Source organism: Lissotriton vulgaris, chromosome 10, assembly GCF_964263255.1.
Source record: "Lissotriton vulgaris chromosome 10, aLisVul1.2, whole genome shotgun sequence".
Lineage (NCBI taxonomy): Eukaryota > Metazoa > Chordata > Amphibia > Caudata > Salamandridae > Lissotriton > Lissotriton vulgaris.
Window position 1 is genome coordinate 897,788,506 of NC_141698.1, and position 14,773 is coordinate 897,803,278.

Sequence of the window (14,773 nt, forward strand, 5' to 3'; positions counted from 1 at the left end):
TATAGGTGTCACATTTGCGAAAGTTAAAACTATTGGCATTGTAAATGACAAAGCTATTAATTTCGCGATTTTCAAAACCAACACATAAATAAAAAAAATCTCATTTACAATACCAATACCTCAAACTTTCCTAATGCGAGACCTATTGCATTACAAATGCTTGTTAAAGTTGTTGTTCTATAATGGTTAAGTGACATTGTTACGCAGTAGCTGCCAGCAATATGTGTAGTTGTTTAAGTGGTGGTTTACTCCATAAGAGTTGAATTAGAAAAGCATGTAGCTGCTACACAACCCAACACATAAATCCAGAAAATTTCACAGGCATGGGTGACATGGGAAAAGGGATCTGCCCCGTTAAAAGCGCTACAAACGTTTAAAACGCTGTCAGGCGCGTAGCACTAGAGTGCAAATTAAATGAGCGTCACATTATTAACAGACTATTACCCAGTGTCGGTAAATTCTAGTAATATCACCTTGGCCTTACAAGGAATGTACCGTGACCTACCGGGTCCCTACAGAGCCACGTACGTTTGGGTTGTCACACTAAACCTGACACCCGTAACACTCCCAAAGGTAAGCCTGAAACAGGACGTCACAAGGCTCAACCATCGCTGACATTTATCACCTGGGAGTCGGCATGACGTGAATTAAGCCGTAACAGCCCGATTTGGCTTGCCAGGCTCGAAGCAAGCTGTCTTTACCAGCTTCCTTATTGACTTAAATTAGATTGGTGTTACCTGCTGCACTGCGACTTTAACCCTGTTTCTTTATGGAAGGCGGCACACGCTGACTGTAAGAGGGCGGATAGGACAAACGCACGTGTACACTCCCCGGCCAATTAGCATTTCGGATTTCTCTATGGCGCTCTAAGATTGGTTTGGGTGCCACCGATGCTCCAATCCTATGTCATTTTACACATTAGCAGTACCGCCTACTCCAGATGACTCTCGAGTTATGTTTAGCTGTCCGATTGGTTTCATGAACCCGGAAGTATTACAATTATGGCCAAATGACATCACCTATGGACGACTAGCATAACGCAGAGTTTACGGAGGTTCCGTGTAAGTAGCGGACCGGTGGTCACTGTATTAATATTAGCTGTACATCATGCAGTACATTTGAGATAGAAGTGCACAGTGCAATTTCTGTAATAGATAAGATTGCCAAATGAGTCCTTGTCACATAGCACACAGCAGGTGCTGTATTAATCATTTTTGTTTCAGTTATGTTTGGTTCAGTTTAATTGAATCAAATTAGTTGAATTAAGGCAAGAACTATAACAACGTACCATGTTGTTAAACAAGAGCATACCGTCTGGTATTCTTGGGGACAGAACAGTGCAGACTGCAGTGCTTGGGAAGGCTTGCAGTGATGTAGCCAGGATTTATTGGCAGGATGCTTGTGCTCCAACTCTTTGCAAGCCGGTCACCACTCACCCCTCTCTTCTCAAGGTCGAATTGTTTCTGTGAATTGAATGTTTTTGAAGACAAGTTACCTTAATAAACAACTGCACAAACCGGGTGTAAGAGTAATAACAGGAGTAGTTCCCTGCTTTATCTTAAACATTGTTGATTAAAGGCTGTCTCCTATCTCTATCACTTCCCTCTAGTTTTTGCTGAAGAACTTCCTGAACCGAGGAATACTTTAAAGAAGTGTGTCTTTTGATACCAACATTGATATAAGCTTGTTTCTTTTTCTAATAGCCGTTTGACCACTCTCATTCATTGAATCCTTAGGGGCAGATTTATGAAGGGCTTGCGCCACGTGTACGCCGCCGTTGCGTGACGCAACGGCGTGGAAACGTGGCGCATCCCTGCGCCCTATTTACAACGTGACGCATCTAGGAGATGCGGCATGTTGTACAGCACTGCGCCATGAGGAGGCGTTCCTGCGCAGGGGGGGTCGTTCCTGCGCAGGAACGCCTCTTGAAAGTGGCTGAGTGAAATTTCACTCAGTCACTTTCAGGGCAATGCTGCGTCAAAACCCTGCGCCTGCTTGAAGCAGGCATAAGGCTTGAGGCAGCATTGAAAGAATATTCCCCCCAGAGCATTTCTGGAGCTGCGTCGCGCTTGCGACGCAACTCCAGCAATGCGTCACTTTTACGGCACAGATGCGTGACGCATCTGTGCCGTTTTTGCCCCATGGTGCGCCGCATCATAAATGCGGCGCACCATGGGTGGCGTAGCTGTGGCGCACTGTGGCGCATGTTAACTGGCGCATCCCTCGGAATGCGCCAGTTAACATAAATCTGCCCCTTAATATTTGCCATTCTGATCACCTTTATATATGTTAGTCCTTTTTAGGTCTGGGTTGAGGACCCCTTTAACTGTTTTGCCAGACTATTCTTTAAAAAAAGTATATTCTACTCACACAAAAAGAGGCTTTTTGCATGTGGTCTTCATCCGTAAGTCGTTTAAAATGTCATTCACATTTAGTTTCCATCCAGCATAGCACACTGCATGGGTATCAGCCAGCCCACATAGCTCATTGGCTCCATTGCTTTTGAGTGACTGTACAAAGTATGTTCATATTGTTCTCACCCTCCTAAAAATAGTTCCTTTCTCTTCAGCGATAAATCTGGTTAAAAATGTTTTATTTAATTAATCTTATATTGAATTTAAATTTTGCCTGCATATTGGGTGGCCAGTTAGATGGTGATTTATTTTCCATCTCCTTTTTAAGGTTGCTGGTATAAAATGATTGTGACATTGTAACACTGTAGCTGCCTGCAATTTGAGTAGTTAATTAGCTAGTGGTTTATTGTTGTCGCGTGAACAAATAATAACACAATGTATGGCACAACTTAAAGGCGTTATTTAATAAGCATTACTAGTAAAATTATGACATAAGTGAATGTTTTTCATTTTAAAACTTTTAATGGAAGTGTATGGTGGACATATACTTTTTTTCCCCATTTTGTGGCATATACTTCAAAATAAAAAAAAGTAGCCATCACACCAGCTTGTGAAGGGAGGACTTATTAACTTTGCCAATGCTTTTTTTCTTTGCCTTTACGCTTTCTGCTGCATCTCCCGGCCGCCCCTTCCCCCACACTCTTCACCTCCCTTTTCCAAGTCTGGAAAACGGGTAAATACTGTTTTTAAACCACTCGGAGGACAGGTGTCTTTGAGTGACCCCGATTTTACTTTTGTCAGTGGGTCCATTAAGTCCTCTTTACTGATCTTGGGGGAAGGACGAGAAATTACTTATAAAAGGGGTAAAAGGGAATACTCATTTTGATGGTCTCAATCTTATTGATAAAAACATAATTTAGAGAATTGCAAAGATTTTGAGAGGGCAAAGTTTTTGAGATCAGGCGAGTAATTGTTGCGCCATTTGTGTTTGGAGCGCCAAAATTCCAGTTTAGTTAGTCTGAAAAATATTTAATTGCATCCGGTCCGTTTAATTATATGGATGGTCTGCTGTCAAATTGTTTACACTCGCCTACTATCCCTCCTACCGCTGTTCCCGTTGTTTGCCCCCTCTAGTCCTCATTTCTTCTCTTGCCTCTTTTTCGTGCATTCCTCCATCCCTCACGCTCCTCCTCTGTTGTCCATGTTGCTTGTTCCCACCCTTCCTCCCTCTGTTGTCCATGCTGTCCCTGTTGCGGGGTGACAAAAACCTTCAAAAATAAAGGAACACGTGGACTCCTCTTTACAGTGCAAAGAGAGCTTTTGACTGTTGCGACAGGGAGAAAAACCTTCAACACACACAACATAGACTGCAGCTCAGTCTTCCACAGTCTGCTGACCGGCAGCTCTTTTTATTTACCACTGTACAGTGGTTTATTACAAACAGTAAGTAATAAGTGACTTGCTAGATACAGATTTAAAACAGAAAAAAAACACTTAAGACATACAACCCCATAACCCCAGATTCTGATGTAATCCAGTACACATTCTTTATTGCACTCCAAACAATACTTGGTAAATGAAACATTCGTCTGCACGTGAATGCTTGTGCATTCATGAAAAATGTAATTTAAATTAAGTGTGTGGTTTCAGCATTGTGCACCTAAGACTTTTGGGTGCTCTGAACTAATTTACTTTCCTGCACCCATTGTCTAATCAGGCACCTTTAGACCTTCATGTGTTCTGGGCTAACTTGATTTCCTGCAGCCATGGTCTAATGAGGCCACGATCTGTTTGGTGACATGATGTGTGTGTCAGTGGACTTATGTGTTTATAATCCTAAATGTTTTTAACCTTAATAAAAACGAATTAGCCTTTAACTGAAACCCTTTCGAGTTTCATAATCCATTGTGCTCTCAAGGGAACTTTTCACCTTACTTGTTTTTAACCACAAACAGCTGTGTGTTTTTTGTTCGGGTTTGTTGTTGCGCTATATTCTTGTGTTTTATATTTTCTACAGCATCTTTATTTTTTTAGATTTTCTACAACTTTCCCCCCCTCTAGTTGATATTTCAACTACTTCATTCAGACCTTGGCCTGTGCATGGCACTAGGTGGTAAATTGCCATGGGAATCCACTACTTGTGTTGTTGTCCTAACTGGGAACATCCCACTGCCTTTGCACCTATTCACATACAACATGCTTGGATTAATTGTCAACACAGTATATTAGCAGTAAGATCACAATAGTTGGCAACAAGTCCCCTAACAGTCCTGACATCCAGTTTAGCAGTGATAAAACCCAACCACTAAACCAACTATCTCTGGCACCTTCTTCATCTACCATTTTCTTTTGTAGATAATGCAGTGCTTGTATAGCCTCTGATAAAGTCTCATTGTTCGCATCATTTGCTGCAATAAAGGTGCAGCAAGCTGTTATGATTTTCTTGAATGCCCCTCCATACATGGCTGTCAAAAGGTCCAGTACTCAGCGAAGCTGCATTTCCATCATTCGTATGGCACACAGCTGTAGGACTAGGAGTAATGCCATTATCGTTAGAAATGTAAGCATTACCTCCCGTCCCTCCCTCGCCTTCCTTCAGCACAAATGAGGACATAGCAAGCAGAGGAAAACAGAGACGGACAACTGAGTGACAAAGAACACAAAACAGTGCCCCCAAACACAGCAGATCAACATCCCAGGCCTCGCAAAGAGGACAAGACCCTGAGGCCCGAACCCCCAAAGGAGGAACCACCCCCACAAGAGGAAGAGCCACCAAGAACGCGGACCGAAACCCACAACCAGAGTCGGACCACAGCGAATAGACAAAGAGACCCCCACCTGGAAGGACTCCACACCCAGCAGGCCCCACAGCAAAAGATGCCGGACAGCCAAACCGAGCAAACGAGACCCCACAGCCAAGAAAGGAGCAGGACAGAACACAGGCAAAAGCAACCCGTGACAGAGCCAAAACGCCGAGCAACCGGAAGGGACAAAGAATGGAACCGGACCCAAAAGCAACAGAGCCGAACAGCCCAGACAGAGAGGAAATATCCGAAACAGGGCCCAGAACAACCCCAAGCGCCCCGAGCACAGACCCACAGAGCCCGCACCAGAAGGCCCGAACAACGTAAAAGGTAGGGCAGGGAAAGGCACACCGAAGAGCCAGAGGCCCAGGAGCGGGCCAGACGCCCCCCCCCCAAAGACCCGGGACCCCGGTCCAGAGACCCGAACCGGGCCACCCAGGCCGACCCCGGCGCCACAAACAGGACCACCACAGGGAGGCCCCAAAGACCCACCAACAGTCCAGACACAGGGAAGGAAGGACCCAGCATAACAGAACTGCCAGCACACAGGACACCCACAGAGGCAGAGAGCCGACAGCCCCAGCACCCAGACCAGAGTCCCCAGAAACAGGATGCAGGCAACCAAGGAACAAGGACCAGAACCAGAACCCACCCAGGACGCTGCAAAGGACAACGCCACCGGAGTGTCAGACGGAGCCAACACGCACAGACCCGCAGAGAGCTCCGAAAGGGCACCAGGGCAAGGCCAAAAGGCTGCAACAGTCACCAGCAAGTGGACCCCCGGGAGAGCAGCAGGAACCCGAACCCAGCCAAGCCCGAACAGGCCGGCAACCGAAGCCACCACAAGTGGAGCCGGAGGAGCCAGCGAACACCGAGCCAGAAGGCAACAGCGGCCGAGCCACCAGGAGAGCCCCCACGCGGACCGACCAACAAGGGAAGCAGGGACAACAGACCCCGAAGACCAACCCAACAGGAGCCAGAGGGACAGACTGAGAAGAAGAAAACAAGCCCAGGGAACACCGCAGAAGCCAGGCGCCCCAGCACAAGCAGCCACAGGACATGCCGGAGGAGCCCCCGGGGCCACAAGGCCCGAACCCAAGAAGGAAGAGAGACCAGGCATCCGCCGGACAAGGGAACGGGGCTGAGCACAGACTGAACGAGAGCCACTTAAGAGCGTCCGGACATGCGGGAAGACCCAGGGCGAAGGCCCGAGGCTGAAGAGGAAGGATGCAACACAGAAACGGGCATACCCCACATAGAACCGCAGGAAACGCAGAAAAGAAGCAGTGACTGGGAAGAGGAGGAACTCGTACCAAGCCGACCCAGCACCCAAGAACATACAGCAGTGACAGGAACCCAACAGGGCAAGGCACTCTGACCAAGAGGCAGTCAGCCAGGGCAAAAGAAACGGTCAAAACCGCGCCCACCCGAAAGACAGAGGAGAAACCCACAGCAGGGACCACGGAGAGGCCCCAGTGCAAGGCACGAGAGAAAGGCAGGACGCCCCAACTAAGGCAAGGCAAGCAGAGGGCCCAAGGCGGCGACATGCAGCCACCACGAACCGCCACCGCAAACCCCATGAAACCCAGCACCAAGGAGGGCACAGAAGAAGCAGAGAACAGGCCAGCCAGTGCCACGGCAGCAGCCAAGCAGAACAGGCCTACCAAGCAGCGCGGTCAGGACAGAGGTCAACTGCACAACTGGAGGAAAGGGGCGACCCACACCAAGAAGCAAAGCCACTGGAGGAAGACAGGGACGCGCAGCCCAGAAGCGAACGCCCCGGCGCAAACCGAGCGCGCAGAGAAACCTGAAACCAACACAGTGCAGAAGGAAGAAGGAGGGCTGGGAAGAGACCGCCAACGGCAGGCCGCACAGGAAACCGCCAAACAACTGGCAGCAGGGCAGCACCACAACGGACAAAGCCACATGCACCACGCACATACAACAAGTACGAGCAACGCACGCTACACACAGCACCAACCCCCACCCCGGCACAAAGGGGCAAGCCCAACCGGGAGGGCCGGGGACACCAAGGAAAGAAAGCCACATGCCCCGCCCAGTAGGAAACAGGAAAACCCTGCCGACCAGCACAGGAGACCAGCGACCCACGGCCAGAACGCTCACCACCCCGGAGCCACACACAGAGCAGAGGCGGGAGAAGGATCCACACCCAAGGACCCAGACGGGAACCAGTCGCACATAGGACCAGCCGGTTGAGGAAGGGACGCGGAAGGCATCAACCAAACCCCAGAACACAGGACAGGGCAGCCACAATCAAGTCCAGCAGCAACATGAGACAAGAAAGGCAGAACACCCCCCATGGAGCCCAGTGCGACAAGGGCACCCCAGGGGGACCGGAGACCCAGCAGCAGAGGAAGAGGACACTGGTACGCCCCCAACCAAACCCAATGCGACCCCGTCAGGAGCAGAACCAGTGGCAGACAACCGACAAGGCCACCACCAAAGGGAACATGGAGCAGCAGGACAAGAACTGAAGCCATCCAGCGAAAACCAGTGCCACCAAAGGTCATCACTGAGGCACAGCACCAAGGCCGGTATACAACATCCACAGGGCAAGAAAAACGCACAAGCAGGCCGTAGAACCCACAGGCCGTAAATGTACACATACACCTCAGCATTGCGAAGAACCTGTCAGCGGCACACAAATCCAGATGGCACGAAAAAGGAAATGTGAAGCAGAGGAGCCGTGGATGGAAAATGCACAGGATAACCTACACAGTGCACTCCACTGCAGAGGAGTAGAGGGACCACAGCAAGAAGGCTGGGCCATGCCCGGCCCCTCACCGGGCAGCCGGCAGAGTGGCAGTCCCCGGGGGCAAGAAGCAACGCGCCCCGCCCAGAAACAAAGAAGAAAACCGGCACAAACCCGTCCTACCTGGACTCCCGCAAGACAGCACACCGGGAGGAGGCAGCCACGCAGCCCGACCCGGAAACACAGCCCCAGCCACAGGAGGACCGCCAAAACACCGCAGCAGATTCCTGAGCCACCGCTCCGCCCCCATACCACGAGGGAGACGAGGAGAGGAGGCCCAGCCAGGAGAACTCAGCACAGGGCACCGCCGTAGCAGAGAACCAAACCGAAGACTCCCCGGCACCGCCACAGGGAGGAACTGAAAGGGTAAGTCTCACTAGTGAGACAGAAAAAAACAGGTGGAGGTGGGGGCGGGCAGAGTTTTTATGCTGGGGGTGGGTCTGGGTGGGAGGCGGGGCCTCATTTGTGCTGAAGGAAGGCGAGGGAGGGACGGGAGGTAATGTGGTTTAACAGTGTAACAGAAAAAGATCAAAAATTGCAACATTACATCAGACAATAAGCAATACATTAGGAGAGGAGAGAAAGGAGAGAGAAAGAAAGTGGGGGGTAGGTGAGGTGAGAACGTGAGGATAAGGGAAGAGACAACCGTAGAGACGAAAGGAACTCTGTCTAAAGACCGACTGGGTATGTGACGACCAAGGAGGGAATCCACGGTCCATCTCCCCTATAGCTAAACCAGGTAGCTCCATTGGGCATCAGACAAAGTAGTTTGGTCTCAAGTGTAGAGGGAAGAGGATTGCAGAAAAAACAGGATGGGAGGGAGATACGGCAGAAAGACTAAGGAAAGTCTGTCCAGAGACCGGCTGGGTAGGTGACGGTCGAGGGGGAAATCCCAAACCCCATCTCCTCTAAAGCTATCATGTAGCTCCACCGGGCTTTGGCCAAATAGCTAGGTCTCAATGAGAAACATTAAATAACATGGAAGGAAAAATAAATGGAGCGTAGAGGGGAGGGAACAGGGAAGGTGAGAAAGGGAGGATATGGGAAGAGACCACAAGGAGAGACTAAATGAAATCTGTCTAAAGGCAGACTGGGTAGGTGACAACCAAGGAGGGAATCCATGACCCATCTCCCCTATTGCTAAACCAGGTAGCTCCATCCTGCATCAGACAAAAAAGTTCAGTCTCAATACATTGAGAGAGGGGAGAAGTAGAGCTATAAATAGAGGGGTGAAGCGGGAAGAGACGACAGGAGAGACGAAAGGAAGTCTGGCTAAAGACCGACTGGGTAGGTGACATCCAAGGAGGGAATCCCTGACCTGTCACCCCTATAGCTAAACCAGGTAGCTCCATCTGGCATCAGACAAAATAGCTAGCTCTCAAATGACGTGGGAAATTCACAGGTAAACAGGGTGGGGATTAGGGCAAGGACTGGTGGGGGCAAAGGTTAGTATCAGAAAAGAGGAGAGGAGTAGAGCAGGGAGGGGGAAGGGGATAGGTAGTTCGGAAAAAGTTCCCATGGATCTGCTACGAGGCATTCAAAAAGCAGGTCAGTTTCTTCAGAGGCGCCATCTTGAGGTTAAAACGCCAGGTGAGAGTTACGCCAGAAGTGTTATGTTGCTATGACCGGTAGGAACGGCGGTCACAGCGTCAAACGCTCCCGACCATTCGAAGTCCAGGGACAAGAAAAATCAAAATAATGTCCGGGGAGAAGTTACATTTTTGCTAATAATTCTGATTAGTGCTAAGTTTAGAGTTGTGGGGAATATGGCGTTTTTCTTGTTAACAAGCTTGTTCCCAAAGTTTCCAGGTGTCTGTTTCCGAATTTGAGGGGTTACTAATGATTAACTTAAGTGCTGCTGACGGCCAATGGTCGTCAGCAGCGCTACCTCCCCAGTGCTGCGCACGACCATTGAACGTCCATTCAGCACTAGTTCTAATGGACAGCGCAGCACTGGGGAGAAATGTTTACACGCAGCTAAGGTGTTAATGTGCCATTTGAAGATGTCTGCCCGTTTTGCAGGGTGTTTTTGCATTGGTATATGGAGGAGTCTTCTTTTTGTTTCTAGTGTTGTTTTTCTCAGTTCGGATCTCAGGGGGGTCTCAAAACAGGGTGCGCACAACATACTATACACAATACACTTCCTAGCACCCAGAAGCATTACCACATAAATCGCATTAGGGCCTTGCGCCCTATGCATCTACTAGTCCCCATCTGGCCACATGGCCAGCTCCAAAGGGGCTCAAATGCTTTGTGTCCAGAATCTCAGGGAGCGCTGCCAATGCAGCGCTAGTCAGGGGTGCGCCATCTGCGCAAACCTAAGCGTTGCAGCTGCCCACTACTTGCTGGGCAGCTGAGAAAAATAACAGGGCCTACACACTGCAGCTGGCACTAAGTGCTGCGCAGCTGTGGAAGGCCTGGCACCTCTGTGCCACTTCTGTCCCTCTCAGGGGCTCTCTGAAGGATTGCGCCTAAACGGAGCAGCTGCTCACTACTTGCTGGGCAGCCGAATAAACCATATCTAGAGGTCTCAAAAACAGGGTGCGCACAACATACTATACACAATACATTTCCTAGTACCCCAAAAGCGTTAGCACATAAATCACAGTAGGGCTTTGCGCCCTATCCATCTACCAGACCCAACTGGCCATCTCCCAAAGGCGCTCAAATTCCCTGTGTCCAGAGTGTCAGGGCGCGCTGCCTATGCAGCGCCAGTCAGGGGAGCGCCAACTGCACAGACCTAAGCGTTGCAGCTGCCCACTACTTGCTAGTCAGCTGAGAAAAATAACCGGGCCTACACGCTGCAGCTGGCGCTAAGTGCTGCGCAGCTGTGAAAGGCCTGGCACCTCGGTGCCACTTCTGTCCCTCTAGGGACTCTCTGAAGGATTGCGCCTAAACGGTGCAGCTGCCCACTAATTGCTGGGCAGCTGTAGGAGGCAAACTGCAGCAGGGCGCTGTCAGTAGTCCTTTAAACAGACTGCGCCATACGTTGGGGCCCTCTAGGCATCCTGACCCATGGAGCACACGGGCTCCTAGAACAGCTCGATACTTGATAGAGTATCGAGAGTACTCAATAGAGACATACTGACCTCAGTCCTATGTCAAATCTATAGTGTATATTATTTAATTACGCAGGGCCTATTGGGAATATTGGAACTACACTACAGCCTTGCTTGATATCTTGGTTTACCTCTGTTTTCAGTGCCTCTACTCTATAGCCAATCCTCTCTCTATCCTGCCGCTATCTATGTTGTCCGTTTCGTTTCCCCTTTTCTTTATCTGTTTGCCTCTTGTGGCCACTTGTGGGGTCTTCCCCCTGGAGAAACTGCAGATCTGATTGTTCTGGCACCGTCCTCCCAGAACCATTGGTTCCCTGGTTCCTGTAGTCTAGTAGGAGATGAGTGGAGAAGAGGCAGATTGTAGCCAGAGCATTGTGATCACACTGTGGTCACTTTGTCTCCGCTGCAGCTGTGGGAGGCACCCTATCAATCTCACTTGCTCCTACTGTCAGTGTTGAGCGCTATCAATTCTCACTTCGCTGCCACTGTCTGCTTTGAACATTGCAATGCACATATGGTTGAAGGCTCAGTAGGGCACCTCTTTGATCAGGTGAGTAGGTTCATCCCCGCTGGGTGGACCTGGGTTTTCACTCGCTGGTATCTCCTAGTGAGCTCTGCACTACCAGGCCATGCTGTGTCGTTTTAGTTTTGGGTCCTGCTTCTTAAAGTCCGTGCTGGCGAGCCAGCGGTGCCAGGAGGCGCGGTGCCTGTACCTCCCCCTTAGGCCTTTGTTACTACGGGCACCATTTTGGGGTGTGTGCAGTGTTGAGTCCTTGTTTCGGTTTCACTCTGAGGGAGGGGTTTCTTATGGGTCCCCACATAGCACTTCCCTATGTGCTGTACTTGTAGAGCTATTATTACAATTGCTTTTGCTTTGCTCTACGTAAGTTAACTAGTTGCTCCCCGACTTCCGTTGGGCTTGCGAGTTTGCACTAGCCATGAAACATACAGGGAGTCTCAGAGCCTACGGTGACACTCTATCCTCAAGTGCGTGGAATCTTGAATATACACAAAGATCCGCAACAACATATTAGCAAGTAAGATAGTCTCTCTTAGCTAATACCTTGACACGGGGGTAGCCATGCGCATCGATGTAATGAATTTTGTACTCACTCAAATGTATGATATTAATTGTATGTATTTGTTTTTAGATTGAAGAAACTTGGTTTTTAATTAAAAGTCTGTTGAAGAAGGTGTTAGAACTGTCTAAGGCACCGAAACGCGTCGACAAAGGACTTTCCTTTATTGTGTTGTACTTAATGTTATGATGTTTTGAAAAATCTTTTTGTATGTGATTATTATTTTGCATTGATTGTTTTTAACTTTAATAGAGAACACTCGAGAGTCAACAGTGCATGCATTAGAGAAATTTCGAAAGATATGGTTTTAACAAATGTTATGTAACAAATGAATCTATATGTTTTTAATACAATCAAAATAAAATTTTGTGAGACAAAAATACATTCCAGTCTTTTGGTCACAAATCGAAAGCTACTTTACACAGAAAGGAACCTTCTTTTTTGTAGTCTCAGAGCCTACTACAGCGGCGCGACGTGCAGTAGCACATGTGCTGGTGTTTGGGCCCTTAAAATCTCTTGTTTCGCTGTCGCCTACTCCTTATTGCTTAATCCCAGCCCTACTTGCCTGGGAAGTCAACATAGTCGTGTTGCGGTACTGTTGCGGCGGCCGCCATTACTGGTGTACTGTTCTGAACACGGCTCCAGCTTCGGTTTCGGTTTTCCGAAGGGGAGCCCGCACTTTGTTCACATTCGATTAATTTAACCCCTTTCTCCCTTATTGTTTCTTAGAGGGGCCATGAGACGCCCGCTCCTGCCCCTGATATTCCGGTCCTGAGGTCTCGCAAGACCAGGTTTCATGCGAGCGCCGTTGCTATCTTCTGCTGCTGCGGTTATTCTCGCGCTCGTGCCCCCGATGCGCCCTCTCGCTATGTGCGCTTTATCTCCTGTGCTTGACAGAGGTCCTGTCTGCCGTTGCTGGTACCTGCTGTCGGTGTGGCCGATAGTAGCACTGTTCGCAGGAGAACGTTGTCAGGGCAGACTATCAACCCTGGAAAGGCACTACAACCTCATTGTAGGTTATCGGTGGGAACAGCTTATGGTGGTGGCCCAGTCTGGTCTCGGTCAGGCATCGACAGGCCAGCTCCTAGCCGGGGGCAATGACTGGCCACATCCTGCAGTGTGGGACTTTAGCTGGCATGTTCTTTCATGGCACGTTTGAAGGATGCCCCTGCCCCTCCTGTGGAAGGGACATTGGTAGCAGACGTTCGCGGCTCAACAACAAACACTGCTTCACCTGCCAGTGGGACTTTGCTAGCACTATATAGTGTGTTTGTTGAGCCTTCCAATTGTGAAGTCTTGTCGTGTTCTCCGCCAGATAGCGGGGTCCGCAAGTCCAGGAGAACTACCTCAGGGTTAACTTTAGTGGATGCGCTCTCTGGACCCCCAATTGTTAGGGGGTCAAAGGAAGAAGCGGTCCACCACAACAAGAAAAACTAAGCTTGCGACCCCACTTCCCGCGTGCACATCGGGCGTCTCAGGTGTGGACCTCCCACTGCCCCTGCGAGCTTGAACCCAGTCCCAGAGTCATTGCCCACACGCACGCGTGGCACCCACCACCACACTAACGTAGCATCTATTGTTTTCAGGAGCTTCCACTGCATTATCTGGAGCCAACAAGCTGCTGCTGCAAAGAAGATTTTCCATGTTATCTGCTTGGAGATGAATCTTGCACTTTTCATCTGTTCACACAAATAGATGTACATCTCATCATTCAAGATCTCTCCTGAGCTTTCTCCCTTCTCTTTACTTCTAGTGGTAGGGACTTGGATATTCATAGATCTCCCTGTAACAATTTGGTGGGATGTTAAATGATGGTCTAAACAGGATGTATTTCTAAGGGCAAAAATGCTATTGGCAAACTGTATAACAATTTCTTGTGTAATGTATCCCATAGTTTACTTATTTTACTCTTCAAGAGGCCTGCAAGGGGCTTGACCATTACTTTGAGGGTAGTACATGAAGGACAACTTGTGTTTTATTCTTAACAATGTTGTAATATGTACGAATATTGTATCTTATCCCTTCTGGAACTCCCCATCGTGGAATTACTTCACAGATTAGGAATGTAGCTGCTGATTTAGCATCACAATGGATGCATGGTCCTGCTTCAATCCATCGGGAAAATGGGAAGACCACCACTACGAGGTACCTGTAGTTACTGCATCTATCGATCATATCCACAAAGTCCACATGAAGGGCTTTAGAAGGGCCTTTTGGTTGTGACATATGCTGCATCTGAATATAGTGTAATGATTTCTCCTGCTCCTAATTTAAGGGTCTCTATTATTGCTGGTAATTCTGCTGCTGGGGCCGAATAATGTGCAGTCATTGTCCGCTTTTCTACTATATGCAGTGTATCAAAGGAATCATGCTGTTCTGCATGGACTACTGCTACACTAGTGCATCTAATTGCTGTCTCCTGGTCAATAATAGAAGAGCCATCAACAAAATTAATTGCTATATGGTATAGGATCTTCTGCTGCTTGACTTGATTTATTGAGAATATAGTGTGCATCATCCTCTGGGTCTAATATTGGGTATGCAAAAAATATCGCAGGATACACTGAATCTGCTCCTTCTGTGAGCACCGCCTTGCGGGAAACATCACTTACAACGCAAGCATTACAACGCACTACCATTACATCGCAACCATTACAACGCAAACCATTACAAAGCATTGCGCTGGGGGGCGCTCTAGGATAGG

General features: G+C 48.9%; 1 protein-coding gene across 1 annotated transcript in view; it reads left to right on the plus strand.

Annotated features, from left to right (window-relative positions):
* The first annotated feature begins 972 nt into the window (after positions 1–972).
* Positions 973–14,773, plus strand: part of VPS50 (VPS50 subunit of EARP/GARPII complex) — a 791,964-nt gene continuing 778,163 nt past the window's right edge. The window contains exon 1 of the mRNA XM_086941875.1: positions 973–1,061. The gene's annotated coding sequence lies outside the window, so the exon portion shown is untranslated. The remainder of the gene's footprint in view (positions 1,062–14,773) is intronic.